Below are 27,517 nucleotides of genomic sequence, written 5' to 3' on the forward strand. Positions count from 1 at the left end.
AAACACTGAATGGCCTGGACAGTTGAAATAAATATCCTATTTTACCAATGGCCCGACTTCCACTCCAGCCAGTTAATGAAAGGTACCAATGTAAGCCTCAAGATACTGCACTCAAGTGGTCTCTCTCTTGATCTATACTGATGGCAGGTAGTAAGTGACTACCCACTTTATCTCCAGTAGCTCTCCAAAATCTCCAATAGTCCAGTCTATGCCCCAAATGGATCCACTGATTATCTAAGTAACTGCCAAAACACACTATCCTTAACCATTTGCAACACTATTTTAGACAGTCTTTTACATTACAAATAAAGTTATAAATGTACATTTCCCTGTGCAGTGATGACAGCCCAGCCAGGATTTCTCAGGTTTTCAATAGGCTTTTCCTCAAAATTAAATAACCCTAAACCATCAATTAGTACAAGTATGCCTTTGTTTTATTTTGTTTCTCCTTAGCCTCTACACAACTGACAACAAATGTTTCATTCTTAGTGATTCTATAATAAGTGTTTCCACAATGAAAATCCATATGTGATCTCTTGATGGCTTCAAGAAAATGTTTCTCAATGGTAAATGGCCTCTTAAAAGGCTTTACTCTAGGTCTTTTACCCTCAGTCTTTGTATCTCCTGCTGACTTGTTATCTATCTCAACCGTCTTAAAAACTGCAGAATACTTTAAACCTGCCAAACTTTGTGGTAAGAATGATTAAACATTTCAGCTCATTGCTAATAAATTGTAAAAAAAAATAACATTAAGAGAATTGTGTACCTATGAGGATCACAATGACAGGTTGAAAATTTTAAGGATCACCAAGTCCTCAAAACACCTGCTCAAGATTACTGGTAATAGCGTTATTAGAACCAAAATCTAAAACTCTCATTTTAGTGATCTTTTGTTTTGAGAAATATAGATTAATTTAAAATAAAGGGACTTCTCTCTCTCTCTCTAAGTCGACACGGCAAGTGAACCCAGTGCCCTCCCTTCTATGTGGGACACGACTCCTCAGTGCCCTCCCTGGTGATGTGGGACAGAAATCCGGGGATGACCTGGGACTCAGCATCAAGGGATTGAAAAAACCTTCTCAGCCAAAAGGGGGAAGAGAGAAATGAGAAAAATAAATAAAATGTCAGTGGCTGAGATTTCTAAAAGAGTTGAGAGGTTATCCTGGAGGTTATTCTTATGCATTACACAGATTCTCCCTTTTTACTTTATGGCATATTGGAGTGGCTAGAGGGAAGTACCAGAAACTGTGGAGCTGTGTTCCAGTAGCCACATTTCTTGAAGATGACTGTACAATGATATAGCTTTTACAACGAGACTGTGTGATTGTGAATAGGGTATGGATGAGTAAAAAAATACTTAAAAAAAATAAAAATTTTAAAAAAGGGGTCTTTTGACTAGAAATTCAATTCTTAGGTATATATCTGAAAAAAATTTAGGGTGGGGACTCATGATTGTACACCAGTGTTCATAGCACTATTACTTACAATAGCCAAAAGATAGAAATACCCAAGTGCCCATTAACTAATGAATGAATATATAAAATGTAGTTTACACATGCAGCAGACTATTACTCAGCCATTAAAAAGGAATGAAGCTTTAATATACACTGTAATATGGATGAACCTTGCAAACGTTATGCTAATTTAAATAAGCCACACAGAAAGTATGATTTCGCTTACTATTCGCATCTAGAATAGGCAAATTCACAGAAACAAAGTAGACTGGAGGTTACCAGGGGCTGGGAGGTGGGAGTGCGGAATGGTAGTAATTGATTAATGGGTATAGAGTTTCTGATTTGAGTGATAAAAAATTATTGTTAACAGATGACAGTGATGGCAGCAGAAAATTGTGAATGCAATTAATGTCGCTGAATTGAATACTTTCAATTCAGTTTCAAATAGAAAATATTAAGTTATGTTATCTCAATTAAAAATTTTGAAAATATAAATGGGAAAATGTACTTATTCACTTATATTTTAAATATGTATTCATGATTTAAAAATGTTAAGGGAAGAGAATATAAATTTTGCTGTGGTTCTCATACAGATCTAAACTTATGAAAGCTAAATCGTAGTGAATACAATTCATTTCTTAAATCCCACTCAGAGCCCTCTTATCTTCAATACTTAGATACTTAAGCTAATAAATGTATATACATTTTTGTCATGGGATTTTACTTATAAAGAGCTCGTTTAGAAAGTATAAATATTTTTTCTCTAAATAAAAATAATTTGTTTCTTAAAAAAATAAAATGAAATGAAAGGGTCTTGTATTGAGTTGGAATTAGAAATATTGATTTCTACAGTAATGTCAAATTCCAGACATCACCATCTTCTTTTTATTATTATTCAAAATAGATTTTATAAGTCCATCCAAGGTTTTCCCCTCCTTCAGAAAGCTGACGGCCATGAAATTAAAATCTTTCACTTTTACTAATCAAATATTGAAACTTTTCCTCTTTCCACAGTGTAACTTAGTACCACCATGAATTCAAACTATAACAATAGGTATAAGACAACAATGTGAAAGCATACATAGCACATCTGGTCCAAAAGCATAAATGCATTCCTTTACAGCCCTGGGCTGTCTCTACATGAACACTCATACAAACAGAAATCATAGCTCAATGCTTATGCTCCTTCTATATTAATGTTTAATATTATAATTTCATGTTTCATGAGAAAACCTTTTGTATAAAAGTAAAACATGCTACTTTAAGGTACACATGGAAAATTACGTGTTGTTTCAAAGATGTACTTCTAACCCTTTACCAACATCAAAGGGATGAATGATGGATCATCTACCTCTAATAAGGATGAGAGAATTTTCACATTAAGTATAATCAAATCTTTGGAACCTATTTTCATTTCACCTTTAGGTTTCTCAGGTGTACCAGCTTATCTCCAATTGAGCATTTGAGCTTCAGTAATTTCTCAGTTCAGGCAGTTTTCTTTTTCATACCCTACCTTATCAGTGGCACGTCATTATATTTCCTATTTCCAGGACATCTGACATGATGATCTCAGAATTGGAAGCTATTTTTCTTCATAAAGGTTATGCAGCAAAAGGGTGGATTGATTTCCCATGAAATTCAAGTTTATTAGCAGTTATGACTGCAAAAAATAATAATAATAAATGTGTCCTTTTAAAAGGATGTGGCACTTATCTATTCACTTGTGAGCACTTAAGGAGCTCAGGGTCTTGGCTTCAAGAAGCAATCAGTCTAGTTGGGGAGTAAGGCTTATAAACAAATAAATCCAACATGGTGACATGAGTCCTGTATTAGAGGTTTGCATAGAGCCAAAGTTACCCAAGAGAGGGAGTTAATTCTGTCTCCCTGTAAATGTATGTTTCATCTAGAAGGTAATAAGAACTGCAACTTCAAGATGAATAGAAGTTTGTCAGGTCCTAGAAGAAACAATTGCATATGCAAGGGCACAGAGTTACAAAGAGCATAATGTGTACATGACATGGTGAGCTATTTGATGTGATTTCGGGTCAGACTATTAAGAGATGATCATGAAAAGGTGGATTGGGCCAACAGGCAAACAGGGAGCAATTCAAGCATTTTAAGTAGTGTAATGGCTAGTCACCTGTATATCTGAAAGACAATTTTGGTGGTAATTATCTCTGGACTGGAGGGAGAAAAGAATGAAGACAAGAATATTCATTAAGAATTGAAATTTTCATGGGAGTGCAAAATATAGATGACAGAAGGATGGCAAGAATGCCAAGGTGTTCTGCTGCTGGCAGGTCCTTTAACGGTGGGTGAAACCATGCTTCCCTTTTACAAAAATCTTAAGTGTGGCTTTTTCTCTTTTTTGAGACAGAGACCAATGCTTCTCAAACTTAATGGATATCAAAGTCATTGTCTAAATGTAGATTCTCATTCAGCATATCTTTGGGAAGGTGGGGTCCTCAGATTATGCATTTCTAACAAGGGTACAGATGATGATCAATGGGCCACACTTTTAGTAGCAAGGTCATAGTAAAATTGCTGACTTTCAAGAAACGACTTCGCAATGAAAACTGAATACTTGAAAATCAACGTTGAATACATGTATACAAGGAAGAATATGTGTTTATCTTCCAATACCCCCTAAGAAGATGCACGAAACACTCACTAAGAATTGTCTATGAATGGCAAAGCCCTGCAGTTACCTCTCATAGTGGTGCAGTGTCTTCAGTGCCCGAAGTTTCCACCCATGAATTTAAAACAGGTTAACAGGTGCTGTTTAAAACCTAATTGATTGTACTGAATGCACAAAAATTCGTTTTCAGACATATGTGTCCATTTATGATTGAAAGAAGGATATCTGAAAGGTATATGTTCTTAGTAGGAATGATATTTAATGACTGCTAGGGCAGTAGGCAGTTTTAAGATTAAACTGCTTGGTTACTGCCAAAAAAATATGGCATGAAACAGAAGGTCATCATTTAGTTCATCACTTAAAATTTTATATTTTGACCCTTTAACTAGAGCAGAGCCATCTGTAAGGATGATATCTCTACAGTTCTCTGGAACAGTCAATATCACATACCAGAAATGTGATGTGGAGATGTGAACAATAATTTGATTCTGAATGCTTTATTTCCCTTCTAAAGGAGCAACTTTACCTGGATTTCAAGTTTTCCTTCCATCCTTTTCCTATTGCACTAGGACACAGATGGCGTGAGGTAATTTTATGCACTCCAACTAAAAGCTTCAGTTTCCCTTTTTCATTGACCAATCCCTGCTGCTTCACACAAAGGAGATATATTGGTGATTTATCTAGTGTAGTACAAATCAAGACTAAACAAAAGCAATTCATTCCAAATCAGGACTAGCCTTGAGCTGGAGAAACTTAGATGTCCCTTGATTATTACAAAAGCAATCACTATTTTTCTGCCTGTTTTTTCCTTTCTACATACACATAACATATATATGAATACATATATTATATATAGGAAAATAAATATTAAAAGAGCTGAGGAGGGGGATGTTTATAAAGTATCAAGCATTTCTGTTTAATTTATTATTTGATAAATCATAGTCCTGAAAGAAGTAACATCATAGGAAAACAAAATCAAGTTACTCTTACAATATAATCTACTCATAAACTTTCAGAATTTTCTCCTAAGTTAAAATATAATTGCCACATTTTCATATTATTATTTGCAATCAAATAATTTAAGTAGTCTTTAATAATAATAACTGCTTGGCTGGAACTTGTGAAGTTTTCCTGGTATTCAGGAATACATTACTAAGATGTTTCAGAACAATAAAAGCAAAATCATTGCCAGAAAAAAAATGTTCTTTTTGTTCTAGGTTCTGTGTTTGGAAAATATTACCATGTAGCATTTACGGTAACAGCTGTACGGTTAAACTTTAGGCACAAACTGAACTGCAGAGGATCTGCTGCATAAATAAAATCCCCATGGCAACTAAATGTGCTACTAGATAACAGAGAAAAAAGGATTTATGTGTTTGCTGAGCTGTCTTGCCCTAAAGGAATTCTCCAGGCAAACGCAGACCACCTGCCACATGTTATATTAAGCTCAGCCTTCTGGACTTATTTTCAAATCCACAGCAAAAAGGTCCAACTACTTTTATTTGGAAGTTTCATTGTTCTTTATTCCCAGCCCCTCCAAAAAACAAACAAATCATATTTCAACTTGCCTACCATATTTTGCCCTGAATACAAAAGCTAATTAATGAATTTGTTTGTGCTCCTAAACATTTTGTTGATATATTGAAATAGCAGTCATATGTATAACAAAAAGTATTTTTTTAATTTACAGATTTATAGATTCGGTAAAGTTAAAAAAAAAAAGAAACATACAAACTTGCCTTCTTCAATATAAAGAAGCTAAACTATGTGAAAGAAGCACAGTGGTTCATGAGAAAGTTTCAGAATATGGGAAAAAGGGTGTATAAGAAGGATACTAACACCTCCAAGTTAACACATAAATTATTAGCACTTTTTTATTTGGGACTATAAACATTCTAGGAATTTGTTCCATATTATATTATTAAATCTATTAATTTTAAATAATTACTTGAAAATATTTGTGATTTTTTTCTTTTAAGTATCATTTCCCACCTCCAACCCCCATCACATCTCAAGGCCTATAGTTGGTCCCAAATACTTGATGATAATTCTGCATATTCTAATGTACAAAATTAAAGTATTTTGAACATATGAAAATAAAATGTGATATCTGAACTGAGAGCAAAAAGACAAAAATATATTTGTAGGGGATTTCAACATAATCCCCTACAAGAAAATAGGGAATCTGTCTAGAAATATATGCCAAACTTAAGTCTACTCAATTCTGATGTAAATATTGACTTTGAAAAAATAGTGACCATGTCCTCACCAGAAAGTAGTAACAATTAACTGTTTATGTTGCTCAGCCTTTAGCTTAAATTGTGGAAATATTCAGATAATAAATTTAGGCTATTTCTGCATTAGTTAAAACAAATATAAATGAAAGGGAAAAATGCGTTAACTGATACACAAAAAGTGTCAAGGAAGAGGCTGACAGTAAATAATCTCTGTGTTGCTTTCATTCACTTCTGGCAGCATATATTGGTTATAGCAGAAGTTATTTTCAGGCATTTAATAATATCAATGGAAATATTATAACTACAAAACAAAAATAGTAATTTGTATTAAAAAGGAAGGTTCCAATTTCAGAAGGGTCTTATTTTTCTGTCTCTACCTTCTGTAGGTCTATTTCCACATTCTCATCCAAGGAATGATCAAGTCTTCAAAAAGCTGTTAATTTTAGCCAAACACAAACATGAGCTACTCTGTAAAACAATGAAATCAAATCACCATAGCACAGTAACTCAAAGAAACTCTATTAGCAACCAACTCGCTGGTTTACACAACAATCCTCGTCCTTCTACCTAATGTAAACTTTTCAACAGCAAGTTAATTTTTCTGTTATGATAGCAGATACTTAGTAGAAATATCAAGTGAACCCTTGAGTAGCGGGAGAGACCTCAAGTATGCTTCAAAGTAGTCAGTGGAAGGTAAATCTAGATGTGTATCAGTAGCTCTCAAATAATCGACTGTGACCATCTTAGATGAGTCAAAATTCCCTCAGATTCAACGTTGAATCTCCCTTATTCAGTATTGCAGTAGAAAACTAACTGTAATATCAATGGATTAAAGAGAAATGTATGTAATTATAAAGAACATTCTTTTATGTGTGATTTTATATTACAAATCAGTAACCTATTAAAACTTTGTAAAAGTCAGTACTTTTGTTTTTGTTTTGTTAATACTTTGTCCAGAGGGGCAGTGTACCCAAATACCATTTTCTTTTCTTTCTGGACATAGAATTGAACTACATGTTCCAGACCTCCTTGCAGTTGAATGTATCCATATGACTGAGTTGAAGCCAATCAAATGCTAGAAATTACGAGATCCTTCTAGGCCTGGACCAGTATAAGCTCTCCCAGGTGCTCCTGCTTGCTCCTTACTCCTTCTGGCCGACTAGGAGAGAGACTGCTTTCAGAGTGACTCTGAAGTCTCTCACAGCTTCTGTTAATGTGGGTTCCTGAATGACTGGGAAGGGCAGTAACTTCCTATCCACGGTAACATTCCACGGTGATTTGTGGAATTCTGAAAATAAGAAACTGTTGTGTTAATATAGTGAAATGTTATTAATTGTTAAATAAAAGCTGACCTAGCTAATATAACATTTTAACTTATTTAAAAGGCAGACATTCATAAGAAGCCTATCAGTTAAATAGACTTGAGGGAGATTACATGCGAGTGTGTGTCTCTGTGTGTGTGTGTATCCATATACTGCAGAAGTAAAGTTATTTAAATTTTATTCCAATTTGAACTAAAAATACATGCTCATCTTAAAGTTCTTGGGAAATTATACAAATTACTTTATACAATACATAACAAGGACTAGCTCTTGCTTTAAAATGAATGAAGGCTAGTGTCACAAAGAGGAAAATGCACAAATATACTATTCAATTCTTAATTTATCACCTAACAATGTGTAGAGATAATTAAGTAAAACCTTGAGAGGAAATCCTTTCATGATTCAACTGGTACATGGGGCACAGTGGCATTTTGAATGATTTCTTAAAAAAAAAATTACGTAAAAACTTTGCAACCATTTATACCTTTTTGAGGGAATGGCAATTTGAATAAGGTCTTTATTTGTGTAATACAAATAATGGGTAATCAAGCTATGACTTCTGATGTTTTTGAGACAAACCTGAAGGTCTACTAAAACACAGAGGTCCTTTTTACTAGATAGGGCCTTTTAAAGTCCATGAAATAGATAAATCAAGGAACTAGTAGGGAGATTTCATAATATGTGTTAGGCCAGATGAGTTAGGCCTTCAGAGTATTTTCCATATTTGTTTTAACTCTAAGACACTATTCTTAGAAACCAGTCAAAGTTTCCATGAAAAGAAATCCCTGAACACATAATATGGCCAAGACAAAGTGGTTACCATCTTGTAGAAAAATAGCAAGACTTCCTTACCCTTTCAAAGTTATTTTTATAGTGAGATCACTCATACATATATATGATATCTAAATAGTATGCATTTCCTTAGGTATTTCTGTAGACAATCTAGCTCCTCTACTTAAGACTTAAAGCTGTATAGTACCAGGCACAATTCTTTTCATAATCACACTCTTTATCGTTCCAAAGAAGGCAGTGACCAGCATAATCTCAGACTCACAGAATAAATGCCTCATGATATCAGCATTATATGTCAGTCTTCCAAAATTTTAACCAAAACCTATAATTATGAAAACTGAAGAAAAGTTGATAGAACTACATGCATGGACTTTATTTCTTCATCAACAAACCTCTGGAAAGGGTAGCATGAGCTATTCTCTCACAGTCCCAAATTACCAACAGCAACTATACTCAAGAGAAAAAAAACACAGTATTTCACATCATGACCAAGTGGGATTATTCCAAGAAATGCAAGGATGGTTCAACATAAGAAAATCAATGTAATATACCACACTAAAAAGAAGGGGGGAAACCCACAATAATCTCAATTAATGCAGAAGAGGCACTTCATAAAATTAAGCATGCTTGCTTGCTAAAAACCACTCAGAAACTAGGAATAGAAGGGAACTTCCTCAATGTGATGAACAATCTCTATGAAAAACACACAGCTCACATCATTCTTAATGGTGAAAGACTTAAACTTCATCCCTAAAGTTAGGAACAAAACAAGGATACCTACTTTCATCACTGCTATTTGATATCATACTAGAAATTCTAGCCAGCACCACTTAGGCAAGAAAATGAGGAAAAATCCAACTTGGAAAGAAAGAAGTAAAACTATCTCTATTCACAGATGACATGATTCTATACATAGAAAATTCCTGAGAATCCACACAAAAGCTACTAAAGTTAATAAATTCATTCAACAAAGGTGTGGGTTACAGTATCAATATGCAATCAGTTATGTTTCTATACACAGGCACAAACAATTTGAAAACCAAATCAAGAAAATTCCATCTATAACAGTATCTAAAAGAATAAGATATTGAGGAATACACTTAACCAAGGATTTAAAAAAAAAATTGTGCGCTAAAATTATAAAATTTTTTTACTACATAAATGGAAACTCATCCCACGATGCCAATACCACCCAAAACAATTTATAGGGTCAATACAAAGGTGAGTTAATGCTTTATGAGTTACAGAGTTTCCATCTGGGGTAAAAAAAAAATTTGGTAATGGGTGGTAGTGACAGTTGCACAAAATTTCCAATATAATCGATGTCCCTAAACTGTACACATGAAAGCAATTAAAATAAGAAAATTTACAATGCATGTTACCACAAAATTCTTTTAAGTCCCCAAATGACCTCCATCTGTGAAATCCAGCGTTTCTCAGTCCATCAAGACCTTTCTCCATCCCTTTATAATACTAACCTTTTCCTCAACATTTCTAATTCACTCACAACTATCTTAGGGTAAGCACTCAATGATGCTAGTATTACTACTATTATTCTTGAAATTCTATTCTTTTCTGTCTTCACTGCAATACAATCTTTATACTCCTCCATCCCTGAATAGATTGTTGCAGTCCTTAACTCCTCTCATCCTCTAAAGCTAAATTTTCCATGGCCTCTCCATTTTATTACATATTTTCTGTTAATTACAGCATTGTAACCTATGCTAATACACACATACTCCCTAAATGTTGTGCATTCTATTGACAAGAGAATTCTTTTATATTAGAATGCTTAATTTCTTGAATTGTAATCTTGCTTGGCTTTCTCCTGGGCCATTATAAATGTATAACTGGAGTTTGTCAATAAATCGAGTATAACAGGAACACCACAATATCAGGTAAAGCTAAAATTTATCTGCTAAAAACGCATATTGCTGCTGCATTAAGCAAATGTAAGGCTCCAATCAGAGAAGTAGGTTCTCATCTGTTGATTAAATCTGTGTGACTGCATTTCTGTCTTTACAGATGTACCCTTTCAATGCTTCTTGTAAGTATTGTAATTCTTACTTCTTTCGCCTTGTAAAAGCACCCTTCTGATGATCCAAGTCTTCTATAAGTCAGTAACCTTACCATGGTATTAGTCTCACAGATTCTCAGCAGTACATCTGTTTCAATCCATGTGCATTTGTTTCCAAATGCCTTTCAGAATCTGAATCCGAGGAAGCAAGCATAAGGAACGTGTTGACTAGCGTTTTAAAAGTTAAGAACTGTGCAGGCCTTCAACAACCTATTGTTTTATGATACAAAATAAACTCAAATTAAACCCTCTGTTCTGTTTTGGAAACCAGTACACCTATGGTGGAGTATATTTAGCTCCTGTGGAGGTAAATTAAAAAGTGAGTTGGTTTATTTTGTGAATTACTATGGAAAAGTCAAACTAAGATGATTAATGGGAAATTTGCAAATAATTAACTTGTTTCTTTATAAAACCCTAGGTTTCTCTAAAGTAGTAACTGTCAGCTTTAAACCCATACTTCTATAATCTGCCCTGTGATGCTGGGGGTGAAATTCTGCAAACCACATTTCTGCTTTGTCAGATGCTCCAGACTAATGATTATTAATTCTATAAGATACTCTATAAAATTGAAAAGTCTTTGTGCTAAAAAAGATTAGGGAAATAGCATTTTACAACTGTCCCATAGACTATTATTGTGTGATTTAGAAAAGGACAAGCTAAATGCTTTAAGAAACCCTCCTGTAAAAACTGCCTAACCCAGTATTTTCCAAATTTATTTCAATCTGGAAACCTTCTTTTAAATATCTCCTATGAACACTGCGGAACTTGTGTTCAACAAAATACAGTTTGGAAACGTTACTTGTGGTTACCCAGCCATATTTCTCATATAACCCTGTCAAATAATTTCAAATGCTATATTGGCAAATCATAAAAACATTGGTAACACTTAAGTATCTGTAGGCTAAATAGTAAAGGTATTTAATATTTTCAGGTATTCAAATACAGACATACATATACTTATATAACCTTTATTGATATTTGTAATATCAATCAAGTACGTATTTTATATTTATATGACATGATATTTGCTCAATAAATTAAACATTAGGGGTTAGGATCTTGAAATCGCTTGTGTTAGACAGAATTCCTCAATCAGAATATATTGTACCACATCAGCAAAATATTATTACTGGAAACTGTTGACTAGGACAAATAAATAGTCTAACAAGAATCGATGTTGGAGCTGTGTTTAAATGTTTGTCTATTTGTATTTATAACTATGAAAATCAACATCTGAATTATAGGTAGAAGGTTATATGTGCATGGCTGTATAAATGTAAAAATGAAGAGAGATTTGCATACTGTCATAAATAGCACTGCTGCACAATGCTAAGGCCCATCTCAGTTTAATCTGGGCTCAATAAGATATCTGAAACAGAATCAGCTGTCTCATTGCACTCTCACAAAAAGCCACAAATTGTTCAAACATATAAATAACAGAACCTGATATATACTAGGAAAATTATATTACTTTTGCAATATCTAATGCAATATTTTACCAAAGAAATAAACAACACAGGTATCTCATTTTAATATTTCCCCACTACAATATCTTGGTATATTTTAGATTTCTTTCTATAAAATTTAAATCCAAGAAGTCATAAAAAAAAAAGAAGTTTCAGAAAATATCTGTTAGGTGGCAGGCATTGAGCTAGGATTATACACATTACATCTTAAAATCTTTAGCCAAAAACAAAAATAAATAAGAAGACTGCAAACTTTGTATGACTCCCATTTTATAGATGAGAAAACTGAGGTTCAAAGCTTTAAAAACTCTCCTCTAAACGTTTCTATTTCCTGGAGTTAGAATTTGAAATTACGTTCTAGCCCCAGGCTTATTTAGAAAGTACACCTTCTGTCATACAATCTTGAATTCACATGGTACTTTGAAATGGCAAATGATTGTGGTAATACAAAGATGTTCCACTGTATTTCAGAATTGGTTCAGGCAACATGTTTCTTTATTACTAGGAATAGTTTATTGGACTTTGTAATAAATCAAATCAGGACTGTAAAGAAAACAAGATAAAACAAAATCCTCTTCACAAACACATAAAAAAATAACGGTGTAAGTTTTACTCTAACTTGATCTTTGTTAGATGCGATCACATAAAATACTCCACCAATAGATATGACAAATGCACTTTATATTTCAATGTGTCAAAACATTTCAGTGCTCTGAAACTATGTTGAAGCTGGCAGGCAAGCAGACTATATTAAATTTTTCTCTGGAATCGACTTCAATTCTAGACTGAATTATTGGAATTTTAGTGACCCTAAAAAAAGGCTGTCAGAAATGATATTCAACACAGAGTATTCAAATCTAATGCTCTATTACACATACTTCACATAAAATAATATAGTTTCAGTATAAACAAACCAGTCAAAAACAACATTCTATTTGTTCTTGTAATTTTGTACACATTTTGATATTGATTTGTCACAGCAGATTCTTTAATGTATTTGTTTCTTAAAGGAAAATTCACAGGCTATACTTTGTGATTCAATAGTTTGTTTATGGATACGATGCAGTTATAATGTTTGCCTAAAATGTTTTTGTTTTTAAAGCACATCATCACAGCAAACAGGTGGCCAGTAACTTTTAGCAGGCCTGCATTTCTCAAGCTTAGTTTTTTGTTTGTTTGTTCTGGGATTTGATTATTTTTTTACCACTTTTTTATTTGAGAAGCCAACTTACTAACCTATAACTCACCCTTTTTAACTTCCACTACCTTGCAGAGCATATTTTTATTTTCCTACTGTACGAAACCACAGTAAGGTATTTAAACTTGATCTTTGGACTGCCCAGCCCTGTGACACCGAGGAAGGACTCAGAGAGAATTTCTGGTAAACAGTCCAGCTCAGAAGAAGGTGGTTAAATTCACAGCTGCATCCTGGTGAGCACCAGGGAGCACCCCCCAAGCAGTCTCTACTCCAACGAGAGGCACCAGAGAAACTGACAATACAGTGGCCGGAGCCATTCAAAACGAAGTGATAGCCAGGGGTCCTCGGACCCGCGCTTACAGGTAAATGCAAATACAAACCAAACAACACACTCACACTCATTTTACTCATGGTGTTAAGAGAGAGAGATTCCACCTGGTCTGGTAGAATTCAGAACTAAAATATCAGAAGTTACACTCTCCTGACTGTACAATATTTTATCCTGTGATCTCAGGCAAGTAGTTTGGACTTATTGTGTATCAGTTCTGATATAACCAGAAATAAAATGATCTTTAAGAGAAACTTAGATCATTACCAACATTCCCTGTGCTTAAAGATAATAGGTTTTTCCATTTAAGAGTAGCTGTCCAGTGGCAGTCTGAGGTACTGTCATATTCACAAGTTCTCAGAACTTTCAACTGATTAGTCAACCCTTTTAGAGGACTAATAATTTTTCCCTTTTACATACCTATTTATTCTTATTGAAAAAAAAATCTTTGATATATAACAGTCCTGAAAACTCCACTTTAGTCCAGTTTAGGATTAGCCTGGTTCACAAACCTAGGATGAATGCAAATTGAATTAGAAATTTGAATCTGAGCTGGCAAGTAGGCATTTGGCAGTTGCACACTGACTTCTCAAGCTGCTCAAGGATACCAGGTATTAACATCAAAATATTCCATGGAAACACCAGATGATTTCAATGACCAAAGATGTCAATTAAAATAAATGTTAACGCATCTTAATAAAAATCACAGCAGTTAAAAAAAAGTCAAAGAAGTCTAACCAAGCAATTTATTTTCTCCCTTCTTATAAAACTACCTCCTTACCACATGAGTTCAGTGGAAACAAATACTTCTTTTGTATTGCTGCTCTTATCCTACTATTATCTAGTCAGTAGTCAATTCATAAACCAGATATAAGAATACACTTTTCCCCCTCAAATGAATGTCATTTGGATTTAGAAATTATGTCTAATTTAACTTATAAAATAACATCCAACATTTTTACAAAGGGGAAAGAAAAGCCTACCTGGGATGAGTGTGTTTATACACATATAAAGTAATGTCTTCAATAAGAATTTGGGACTCTGATTATAGCAAAGGCATAAGAGGTCATTTAGTCTAGGCTTTCCTAGCACTTATAGATAAGCTGGCCCCCACCTTTGATTAACTTGATTTCATACTATTATTCCAAAATCTCAGTCAAAAAATTAATACATCTTTGGTATCTAGATTTCCAGAAAGGAGCAATGGACTTATTTTCTCCACACAAATGCTTCAGAATCTTCAATAACTCAAATGGGAATAATCCAGAAAAACACCACTCATGTAAACTAGCAAAGCCCATCAATCTCACCCACGTCATTATTAGATTGTTTTCTAACTAAGATTTTGTTGTTGTTTCAGAAACACAGTTTTTTTTAATTAATTAAAAAAAAATTAACTAACAAAACATTTAGAAATCATTCCATTCTACATATACAATCAGTAATTCTTAATATCATCACATAGTTGCATATTCATCATTTCTTAGTACATTTGCATCGATTTAGAAAAAGAAATAAAAAGACAACAGAAAAAGAAATAAAACGATAATAGAGAGAAAAAAACTATACCTCACATGCAGCTTCATTCAACAGAAACACAGTTTTGATCAATTTTTTCCTTAATAATAATAGATGTTCGATATGTACGCCCACGTTATTAACACAGAGCCAACAGCTACAACTAAAACTACCTGGGGACTAATTAACAACCATTATTCCCAGGTCTTGTAATTTATATGCACTTATATAGTATTATCTCATTCATTACAACAAAGTATAGTTTTGCTGTGACTTAGCAGTCCCTGAATCTAATTTAAAGATTTCATCAAAATGAGGGAGAAATCATCATTAAGTAGCTGAATATATAGTTTGAAGCATGTCCGTAGAAAACCAAAAAGCCTGATTGTGTGAACAGCTCCTGTCATGGTAGTTTCTTGCTCTTTTCTTACTGTGTTTTTCTAACTCAGTTTTCTCATCTTTAAAATGCAGTAAGAGTTATCATTCAGGTTTTTTGAGGATAATTTATTAAACTGAACTGTCACTTGGTTATCTATTTAATATGATTATTTGCAAGAGAAAAAAAAAGCCTCCAACTTTTATCTCAGCATTTAACCAATGTGGCTTTAATCCAATTTGAATGACTGATGTTATGACTGGTGATTTTTAACCTTCATATTTCACAAATATGCAGATTATTGAAAGTAAACTATATATAATCATAACTATAGTTAGAGTTTAATATACTATAGCAAGCTATTTAGATATAGTTTACATATATATCAGCACACACACACTCGTTCACACATACTTCTCCTCCATGATTCAATCGACTTTCTCACACACCACAAACCCTCTTCTAGATACTTTCTTAGGTTGGTTAGTGAAACCTTCCTTAAGCACTGGTAGCAAATCCAGCCCCCCTTATCAGTGCTGGCATGCTTGGCAAACACCTCTCTCAATCTTCATAAACCAAACTGTGTCTGGAAAATCAAACTGAAGAAAATGGGCTCCATATTTTTAAAATTCATCCTGAGTGCATAACATAATTGTGTCACAAATCGGTTAAAATTGGTGCCACTAGAATGAAGTCACTGTAGAGCTTATTTCTGTCACTGTATTAACTGTGTCATGTAGCAACTGTACTTAATGAACCTAATGTGGCTTATAGCCACACGCTGCTTCCTCTCAGAAACAAGAGTCTATATACTCCATGTTTGGCCAACTGGCATCCAAACACGATCTCAGTTGAGGAAAGCAAGTCACTAATGTTGCCTTCTGGCCTCTGGTGAGTATATATTTATTTCATGTTCTCTCTCAATGCGAGATGCTCGCACTAAAATGCTCAGCAGTTTTTAAAAACAAAGAGCCACAGAAGAAATTTCTGGTTTCTTTTTAACAAGTTTACTGTCCATAATATCTCCACAACTCACTATGATGAGGCTGCAGAGGCACCTCAATAAAATTAATCATGAATATAACTACTTATGGACTTTTACACACATAAACAGAAATGGAATCAATCTCTTAGGTGGAACATGGAACATGGAAGCAAAACAAAAACAGAACTTGAAAAAAATCAGTCCAACATATCAATAAATTTTTTGAATGATACTAGAGCCATACCATAATGCCCAACTCTACTTGATGCTCAAGGACCCTGTTATAAGTGAAAACATTAGAACAAGGTCCTTCTGATATTTACAGAAATGTACTCACCATACACCAAGATGCAATAGCATCCATTTTAGCATATCTGCAGCGTAGCAGAATACCCACTGAGGGATTTTTTGTTTTAACACAGTTCTATACTTTTGCCTTTCTCCCTTTGTGTTCCCTAGGGTTTTAGGGTAAACTCAAGTCCTTCTACTCAACAGCATACTTAAGTTTGAGTTGTTTCTTTACCTGATCTTTACCGGCTTACCCCCTCCTCTTTTTGCCCCACAGCTGGACAACACTGCCTTGCTGCAGCTCTTCTATCACCAAACCAAAAAGATAGAGCTTATGCCTTTCTCAGAAGCAGAATCTCGCTTGGAAGAAATATTAATGATACTATTCTTATTGTGCCCTTCCCCCACACCCCCATCCCATTCTTCAAAACCACAAAAGAATCTGGGCAAAATGATACTTAGTTTCTACGCAAGTAAACTGCAGCTAATCTCGAGATGATGCCACTGTAGCTCCCTTCTCTACTTACCCAACCACTCTCAACACAGACAAAGCTCTGCTTCTCCAACACTGAGTAACACCAACCTCAAAATAAAACTTCAAAGCATAAAGCTAAGACAATTAAAATTTCACATTGCAAATAAATCTTGTCAATTGCACTTTAGAAATATCTTCAAGGGCACTATTCTTCTATGAATGGTCATCACCATAAATATTTAGCACCTTTTAGCCCCAAGACACCAAAGCTTGAGAAATTCTTAAACACACAGAATAAATTCAACTCAGCAGTAACATGGGTCAAGTACACTGGGCTCCAGAATAATATAAAGAACAGCATGGTATCAGGGATATTAGAGGGAAACAGCATGTCTGCCAGGTAAAAAGCCATCAGCTTTCAGGTGAGATCTTGAAGTGGGCACAAAGAGGTCATGCAGATTAGGCTCTGGGACAACAAAAACTCCTGGGTACATGGGAGGCAGAGCAGCTCTACTGACCTATGGACAGTCACCAGAGGGAAACAGCACCAGCAACAGAAATGGGAAACTGGAGCTCATTTCCTGGGGTCTACTCAGTAGCTAAAATAATTCTGGTCTTCATTTTTGAGAGGAAGAACTGGGTGAGAGGCCTGGAGAGAAAGTGTTTTGTTTGTCAGTGGAGTCTGATTTGAAGGACTGCTGACCAATAGGGCATGCTGAAGTAATGAGTGCCATATTCCCAACATCTTAACTGAACTTTCATACATGGAATGTCTTCTTCATCATGTGTTAGTACTTATGACTTTATTGTAGCTTGAATTCCCCATAAATTTAGCATTATTACCATGACCTCATTTAGAAGAGCATGCCCTTTTTTGTACATAATTGAATGAAACAGGTATTTAATAAATGCCAGCAAGCTGATAAGCTGAAAGATAATAATTTGTCACACATGCAGAAATAGCCTGTATTTCTCCAAAAGGAAAAATGAAGAAATTAAGTAGTTACTTCATTGCAGATAAATGAGATGTATTTGGGGAGCCAGAAAAATCTGTACATTGAGGCAAGTTTAGTTTGTTTTCTGGGCATGTCCTAAGGAAAACTCTCAAGCATATATGGCCTGTGTCTTCAGGTGCCACCCACCTCCACAGTCAATTCTTTCTTTTCCCTTCTTCTTCCCCTTCAATTTCTCTTCCAGCTATGACAACTTGAAAGTATTTACCTGAGTATATCAAATTAGATAAAAGAGAAAAAGGCTATTCTTATTCACTAGTTTTATAGCCTTTTAAAAATTAACTAGCTCTAAGTTAGGTTGCATAGAGCTGGACTCAGGTAACATATTCTTAGATTAGTTTAGTACAATGATTACAAACAGAGTCATGAAATTATACCTGAGCTAAGATCCATATCCAATCACTGACTAGCTTTGACTTGGGTCTCAGTTTCCTAAAAAGATTATGTATATTAAAATAAATTGCTAGGCAAAGTGCCTGGTACAATATAAGCACAAAATAGGTAAGTACCATCCACCTCCTCCTCATCATCTTGGGGTCACCGAGACAAATGTTGACCATTTCTAAATAAACTCTATGCAGTGCTACACTACATGTGGGGGAAATCTGTGGGATACTGAAATTTAAATTGGATTCTGGGCCACATATGATAACCTATTTATGATAAATTAAATACCGCACAGCTACGGGAGAAAGATGGTTATTTTCATAAATGGTGCTGGAGTATTTAGAGATCTATATGGACCCCTACCTCATAACATACAAAAAATTCCAGATGGGCTACAAATCTAAAGATTTTTAAAAGAAAATGTGGGTGAATATCTCCATGACCCTTGAGTAGGCCAAATTTAAAGTTTCTTAAATAGGACACACAGATTTCTTAATATGAAAAACATAAATTAGATTAAAGTTAAAAATATCTGTTCAATCTGACACTCAATTAAAGGAGTGATAAGGAAAGGTACAGAAGGAAGATATTTGTATCCAGCATATATAAAGCAGTAGATGAAACATATAAAGAACTCCTACAAATTGTAAAATAATAATACTAATAAAAAGGCAGATAACCCATGGAAAAGAAAAGGATCAAAATACTCACAGAGGTGCTTCACAAAAGCTGCAAAGCCTAAAACTAATTAGCAAATAAACATTTGAAAAGGTGTACAACCTTACTAGTCATTATGAAATTACAAATTAAAACCACAATGAACGGCTCTACACTAAATAGAATGACTAAAAATGAAATGCAGAAAACATGTCGGAATAGATATTGAGTACCTGGAATTCTTACGTACTCTGGTAGGTGTGTAACTTGGTACCAACTATTTGGAAAAGTTAGCAGTGTCTCTCCTAAACATAAATATAAGCATTCATGTGACTTAGCAATTAAATACTTAGATATATATCCAATAGGAATGTGTATAAGTTCCAAAAAATAAATGTACAACAATGTTCTTATCAGCACTATTAGAAATAGCTCAAATGTTCACCACTAACCAATAAATGTACTACAATAAATTTCTGTAGTACATTCACAACAGAAACAATGAAAATGAACACATTGCAATGATGCACACATAGATAAATCTCACAACAATAAAGTTGTATAAAATAACCCATAAAAATATTATTTTTTTATTCCATTTACAGGAGGTTCAAGAATAGGTAAGACTAACCTATGGTGTTATGAGAAAAGCATAGTATTTACTCTTGGAGTAGAGAGAATATGTCTTGAAGGGGACACAAGAATGTTTTTTGGGATATGGGCAATACTTGTTTCTTGATTTAGGGACTGGTGATGTACAGGTGTATTTAGTTTATGAGAAATTGAGTTGTACTTTTTTTCCATGTGTACTTCCTTATAAACATTTTTAACCTTTGAGTTTCAGGAGAACATCAGAGCCTACAAAATAGTCAATCAGATGCTAAGATAACAAAAGGAAAAGCAAAACTGAAGCTGAGGAAATTTCCATGATCATGAATGGCAATTACGGAAGGTGACTGTAAATATTCTGCTTCCATACATACTTTCAGAGACTGAAAGAATCCTTGATCTCGCCAGTGGTTTAAGATTGCCAGACTACTGAAATAAGCTCAAAACAGGTAGAAGACAGTTAAATAATTTCTCATCATAGAAATTTAGGATTGTGTATTTAGCTCAACTATCATTTTCCATATAAAAAACTAAGGCCCAGGGAGGCTAAGGAACTTGTCTAAGTTGCACTTTTGATTAATAACAAAACCTGGGCTAGAAGTTTACTCTCTTGTTTCACAAAGGATTGATAAACTTGTATACAATTATTAATCACATTGCCTCTCTTTAAAGACCAAGAACTAGCTTTATGTTGTTTAAAACTGAATTGGATTGGATAAATTATGATCTGGGTATTATGTCAATCAAGTCAAAACGTTTAAGAAAAGAAGTAAACAGGAAGGGTGGAATATTAAGTTTTGACAACTAAGATCTACAACTTGGCCAAGAAGTTATTTGCAGCTGAGCTAATCAATTCTTTTCATAGTTTATTTAGCAATGGCAGAAAGATGACAGGTTTAGAGAAGAGGATGGATCTAGAGGACTTTTTTTTTAAATGCCAGGATTCACATAGGAAATCTTACCCCTCTAATAAAACATATTGGCACTGGGATGCATGAAAAGCTTCCTAAATCTAACCAGGTTAGATGAGAAAGAGGCAGGGGAACGTTTGTCTACCACTTGAAACCCCAAACAAACCATAGTACTGAGTTAATGCGAGGGCCTAAAAATGTACGTATCTTTGATTCATAAAATTAAGATGGAATCATCTTCACAACAGGAGATGATAGCCATGTCTTAGTGCAAAGCTTTATTTTCTTTAGGACCTCAATATCACCCCAACATCTGGAAAAGGATACCTGTTTACCAAGAAGACCACAAAGTACTGGATTTATTGCCATAATGAAGTTCTTTCAGATCTCTGTTTTCTCTGCAGAGGATAGGAGGAAAGGCGTTCATTTCACCAGGCAGCTTATTAGGATTAACACTGAATAAGACACCACGGAATGTCAGGCCTATCAGTTACTAAACATGCATCATACAAACTTTGTCTTTGCGAGAACCTCTGCTCTGCATTTGTCATCCACCTGAATAATTAACAAGTACATGCTGCCTGCCAGCAGTTTAGGGAATTAATTTCCCCAGATTAAATGCTGATCACGTCCACAAAAACTCAGGCCACACACACGCGCGCACACACACACACACACTCTGCATTCCTACCTTCCAACCACAGAAGGTAAGGAACACATTGTACAGTCTCGAACTTTACAGGGACTTAAAACTCAAGGACTGTAAAGTCAGGCTAGTAATATTTTAAACGTCACTTTGATGGTCATCTGGAAATCTGCCACTGCTTTTCAAATGTCCCAATGTTACATAAACTACTTTGCTTCCAGCTTGAAATAAAAATGGTAATTCCACAATTCTATGCATTTGTTGTTCTTGAAATCCAAGTAAATCATGCACATTCTAAAAATCACATCCAGATTTAGAGCTTTCTGAAAAGCATCTCTTGTATGACAAAAACAACATATACAGGTTGTAGCATGGAAGAACCAAAATTTAAATCAAAAGTCAGGTTTAGAGGCTTCAGAACATATAACACATCATTACAATGAATTTATACACTCCTAATTTCATTGTAAGTTAATAACTAAATCTTACAAACAGCCAAGGAAGATTTAATGTTTCTTCAAACAACCGAGGAGGATTGAAATGTGTGGCCAGTAATGTAGAGGGGAAGGTCAGAGATTTTAAACTGAAACTCCTCATGTTTAAAATACTGGCTTTGCCATATATAAAACAAAAAACAAAGAATCATAGATTAAGTGAATAATTTAAAAATTGATTACATCTCTTTAAATTCCTACCCTCATTATTTACTGCCCATATTATTGGTGTTCTGAAAATAGATATTATTAATTTAGTTGCACATTATATTGAGAGATGAAAATAAATTGATGTCTCCCCCAAAAAAATTTTGATTTAAAAGGAAGCGGACTGGCTTTGTAAGCTATGGGGCATTTGCTAAATTGTATCACTTATCTCCTGTTCAAAACCTTATTTTCTTGGTGGCCATATCCCAGACTTCCATAAACTGGGGAAAGTCGGCCCACTGCTGTTAAACACAGTGGACTCCAGAGGGGTGAGGCAGTTATTAAGGTCATCACCAGCTTCAGTGAAGTATGAAGACAACTATGAATATAAAAATGTGCCTTATTTTGGTTCGTGAGTACACTAGGGAATTATTAAAATACACTCTCACAACCGAGAAAATTGATTATGTTGATATACTAAATAACACATTTTAAACATGACATTTCTAGAACTCTATTCTCCATTCAATGAGATGCCCTTATTCCTTTACTTGAAATTATATTTATATGTGCCCAATGGTTCAATACTTGCATAATTAAAACTGCATCTCTTCCTCAAACATTACTAGCATTGACAATATAATCCTGCTTTCTTTTACATTTGTCTTATGAAAAAAATGGTTGTTATTTCCAAAACCTACATTAAAAATAGTTAATAAAATATGAATGAATTGCCAATTAACCATTGGGATAAACAAAAATCTATTCAAAAAACTGTACTGTAGTGAAATAAGGTACCTGCTACTTTCTAACAATTATTTGCACAAAAATCATTATCTGTTTTGTTTCCTACTCGTTAATAATCACATCATCAGAAAAAAAGTATCTTGCATCAAATAAACAAAACCTTTTAAGTTTGCTTAAACCTTTTAAGTTTAATTAGAGTTAAAGCTAGTCTCAGAGAACAGTTAGTCTTGAAGTTTCTAATTTAAAAATAAGTAAATATATATGAATTTTTTTTAATGGAAGAGGGTTATGCAATAGCCATTTTATCCATGTTCTCATGCTATGTTTAATGTTTTTGCAGTCTTATTGAAACTTAAATTGAAAATACTTGGCTTTGTCCCTAGCATGGACCTAGATCAAACTGCAGTCTGACTATTGTGAGATGACTAAAATTGAGGCCCTGGTCCCATCCCTTGGGATCTATTTTCAGATAATGCTAGAATTGTTGTGCAATGCATGGGAGATTAGCAAATTAAAAGAAGTTACAAACCTCCTCTGCAACTTCTCTAACTCTTATAATAACCCCAGATGAATGCTTATATTCAACAGGCCATATTAATAGGATAGATTATACAGTAGGATAGGAGAAGAGATGGGAAGGTTATATTTCATTAAAAAGGGTTAGAAGAAAATAAGAAATCTCCCAAGGTCAGATATTGGAATTCATTTCAGATCAGAATAAAGGGTACTTGGTACAAAATAGAAAAATGATTTATAAATACATACTTCAGATTTCAAGGGTATTTATTTGCTTTTGTTCTTATCCTACACTACTGATCTGTTAAATTCTTCCATTTCTTCCTTTATAACTGGAATCCTAATGCAATGAAACCCTAACTCAGTAACAAATACCCTAAGTACATTGTTATCCTTATTGAGAAAAGAAGCCCTTGTAGGAATTTTGATCACAAGTAGCCGTCCTAGTACCTAACCATAGAACGGTGGGTTAAAACTAGTCATCAGGCACAACTGAAATCTGTTTCTGTACTAGATCTATGGAAATTATGTCAGATAGTATTCCCCTGGGCCTGTGAGAACGCCCTGGTCCCATCAAGACCCACTGGTCTAGAAATCTCCATGTTCTATCAAATGAGAATATAAGTCACTACTCTATGGCAGTGAAACTAGTTTAGGTCATTAAGGCACCCAAAGAAACCATGATAACTCCACCGTACTTGGAGAGGGTGTGCACGCTGGCAGAGAACCAGAACAAAGTATAAATAAATTACAAATTAAAGGGACAAATGGAAGGTAGCCATTCCAGGAACAAACAAACCAGAACTCATCAGTAATCACTTAGAAAATAAAAGGAGGAAAACGTGGTAGGTTTGTAGGTGGAATGGGAAAGCCAAGCATGGGAGACAGTGGTACTTAAAAGGAAGGAGATGTTTAAAAGTTGGAAAATACGGAGGAAGAAAAAATTGGAGCTATTGGATAGAATAAAAAGACAACCTAAAAATACAGGCTTTTGGGTGGGCGACAGTGGCGCAGTGGCAGAATTCTCACCTGCCATACCTCAGACCCGGGTTCAATTCCCAGTGCCTGCCCATGTAGAAAAAGAAAAAGAAAAAAGCATTTAATCAAATAGTATGCTCATTTTAAAAAACGTCATGAGGAAAATTTTGAAAATCAAAAAAGAAATAAAGTCTAACTCTAGGAATCTCAGAAAAAATAGTAAAAGACAACAATGCAAGGAAAATAAGAAGGATCTCTAGGATTCTTGTCAGATTTTAACAAATGAAAAAAGATATTAGATCTAGAAGGATTTACTGAAGAACTGGTAAGTATCTCCTAAATAACAAACCCCGAGAAAAATAATGGTAGGCTTTGGAGTCAAGAATTCTACACTCTTTAGAAGAAAAGATGGCATGGCATGAAGCAATAGAAAGAATACTGAATTAGAAGTCCAAGAAAAAGAAAGGTATTGTAAAATAAATAATCTTATACTTATATAAAAAATATGGAAAAGCTTTTTACTTAAGTTTTAAATTATTAGAAGAATGTAAGGAAAATGGCTATTAAATCAAATGTGGCATATATACATTTTTGTACATATACACGCAAAAACATTTCTTTGTAGTTGCTTAATCAAGATTTCCTTTAACACATAAGATCAATTAAATAAAGCCCCCTTGTCCATTAAGTTGAAGAAAAATACACATCATTTTTAACATACGATGACATATTCAATCCTGTGTGAGAATCTACAGCCTTCCCGAGTGTCACAGAAGAGAAAGTATAATAACCTTGTACTGGGTATGTGGGGAAAGCATGTTTGTAAAATATGCCAGGAGACAATATGCTCTCTACTCCTAGGAGACTGTTGGTAAATCTTTTTTATGAGTGCATTATGAGGTGAATAATTAACACTTCCAACTGAAAGTTGACTACCATCATAATATTTAGTCAATGAATTGTTACAGCTGAGTTTTAACTCATATGGAAGTAACTATAATACTTTCATTTGTAATAATACTTCAACATAAATCTAACATAAGAGATAATGAATTCAGTTCAAAATGTCTGTTCACACACCAGCATTGGTTGTTGTATCTTACTATATTAAAAAATGAAGCAAAATCAACATAAAATGTCTTTTCACAAGAAAAATTATACACTTAATATTTTAATAGTTAGGTTTCAGTGGCATAAATCTGCTAAAGAAAAAGGGACTACGCCAGCATTAAAGATCCACAAACCTTTTGGTTTAATCACACAACTGGCCCACTGGGGCCACTATAAATGAATCATTCCATGGAAAGGGAGAGTAGATTTTCCCATGTAAATGGAAAACCCAGGCATTCCAGTGAATTCCTTAGAAATGGCCAATGAACCCTTTTCTTTTGGAGAAAACTATCGAACTACTGGGGGAGGGAGGTCATAGCATAATTAGCTGACCATGCATCAAGAATTGCTTCTTTAACTCCCATCATAGCCTCTTCAAGGGCAGCACATTTCAGACACTTCATTTTAAACCCACAGGTCAGGGGGACAATAAACGAAGATAGAAGAAGAAACACCCATATAAGGTTTAAGCTCCAAATGGGTTTCTCATTCACATTCTTCATCACTGGAAAACAATTATCTCAGAATAAGAATTATAACATGACTTGGTACCAAAAAAGCAGGTAAGGGAGAAAGCTGCAAAAGTTAATTTTCATAGCTTTGCACTTTTCACATGCTAAGAAAGTTGTAGCATAATCAAGAGGTTTGTGAGACCCTACTGACAAGAGCAACCTTCAGCTTTATGACCACTAAAGCACCCTGGGAAGTGTCAAATAGCCAGGATTAACCCCAGTTTTTAAGACTTTCATTGGTCTTCCAGGAAACAAGGAGAGTGTGAATTCCTTGCTCAAGGGCTGTGGGTAGAAAGACAAAACTTTATTACTTTACTCCTCCCACTGAAGAGCCCACTGAGACTGTTTGGGAATGCGCTGACTAGGGTACACCTATGACTCAACCCCTGTATATCCTTCAAATCTGTGAGAAGCTCCTAAATTTCAGGCATGGCAGTTTTCCTCTCAATGAGAACAGAACTAGTACATTAAACATGCTAAGATTATAAAGGACAATAGAGACTAGAGTTTATTTGAACTACCACCTGCATCCCCTCTTCCTGTGCTATTTCCCTCAGAAGTAAAAGAGACCATCATCACCCTCCTTCTGAGGCAACATTTCTAAATAGAAATAAACTTACAGCAAATTAACTAATGGATAGCGCTAAAGGTCCAAGAATTGGAAATTCATCATCTTCCCTATTCAAGAACACAATTCTTGGCCTTTCTGGACTGGGATTTTCTTAGTTGTCAATATAGCTATTTCTCATAAGGTCCAATTAGACTTTCAGTTATTTGAGGATATAACTACAAACTACAACAAAAATATAAATATATATATATATACATATATATATATATTCTAAATCTCAACCCTCATATGACGCCAAACATTTCATATCATTGTTAGCTATTACAGAATGACAACAGCAAAGTCACTTTGAACAATAAAAGCCACAATTTACAGAGTATTGACTGTCATGTATCATGCTTATTGTTTGGATACATCAAAGCATTTGAACCTCACACCAGCTCTAAAAAGACTTTTAGACTACAACAACGAAAGAAACCCAGAAAGGTTCAGCAGCAAGCCAAAGTCAAGAAGGCAATAAGTGGCAGGGCTCAGATTTTACACTCAGATTGACTCCAAAACCAGCGTTTCTAACCACACTCTTATACACAGCCTATCCTAAGCAGTTGTTCCTTAAGCAACTGCTAGTTTGAGGTCTATTTGGATAGTTGAAGTCTATGCTGTATAATGCAATTTTGATAAATACAACTCATTCCAGTTCTCTGAGTTCTACAAAATGAAATTTATTAGAAGAGCTTCAAATCAAGTGAGCAAAACACAAGTGGCACAAGATAACATAAATGAAATTAAAGTAACAAAAAGGATTTACAGATAAAAATGGATAGGGTTTGAGAAAATCTTTTAAGTTAAGGTTTACAGAAAGTCCACAGAAAAGCTACATTTTCAAAAACAAAGTTATAATGGCCTACCAAAGTTACATTAAATTTACTCTAAAAACATTAATAAATAAATGACTCCAACCTTAAGTATCTTGTATGGAAAACATTCAAGATTTTCTCATAAATGTGGTTATTTTAAGGAACACTAATGAAAATTCAAGTATTTTCAAGTTTTCATTCAGGCTCT

The 27,517-nt window shown here is 34.4% G+C and overlaps 1 protein-coding gene across 8 annotated transcripts in view; it reads right to left on the reverse strand.

Moving 5' to 3' along the window:
- Positions 1-27,517, reverse strand: part of NPAS3 (neuronal PAS domain protein 3) — a 927,883-nt gene that overhangs the window by 769,959 nt on the left and 130,407 nt on the right. The window lies entirely within an intron of this gene.

This window comes from Tamandua tetradactyla, chromosome 14, assembly GCF_023851605.1.
Source record: "Tamandua tetradactyla isolate mTamTet1 chromosome 14, mTamTet1.pri, whole genome shotgun sequence".
NCBI classification, from domain to species: domain Eukaryota; kingdom Metazoa; phylum Chordata; class Mammalia; order Pilosa; family Myrmecophagidae; genus Tamandua; species Tamandua tetradactyla.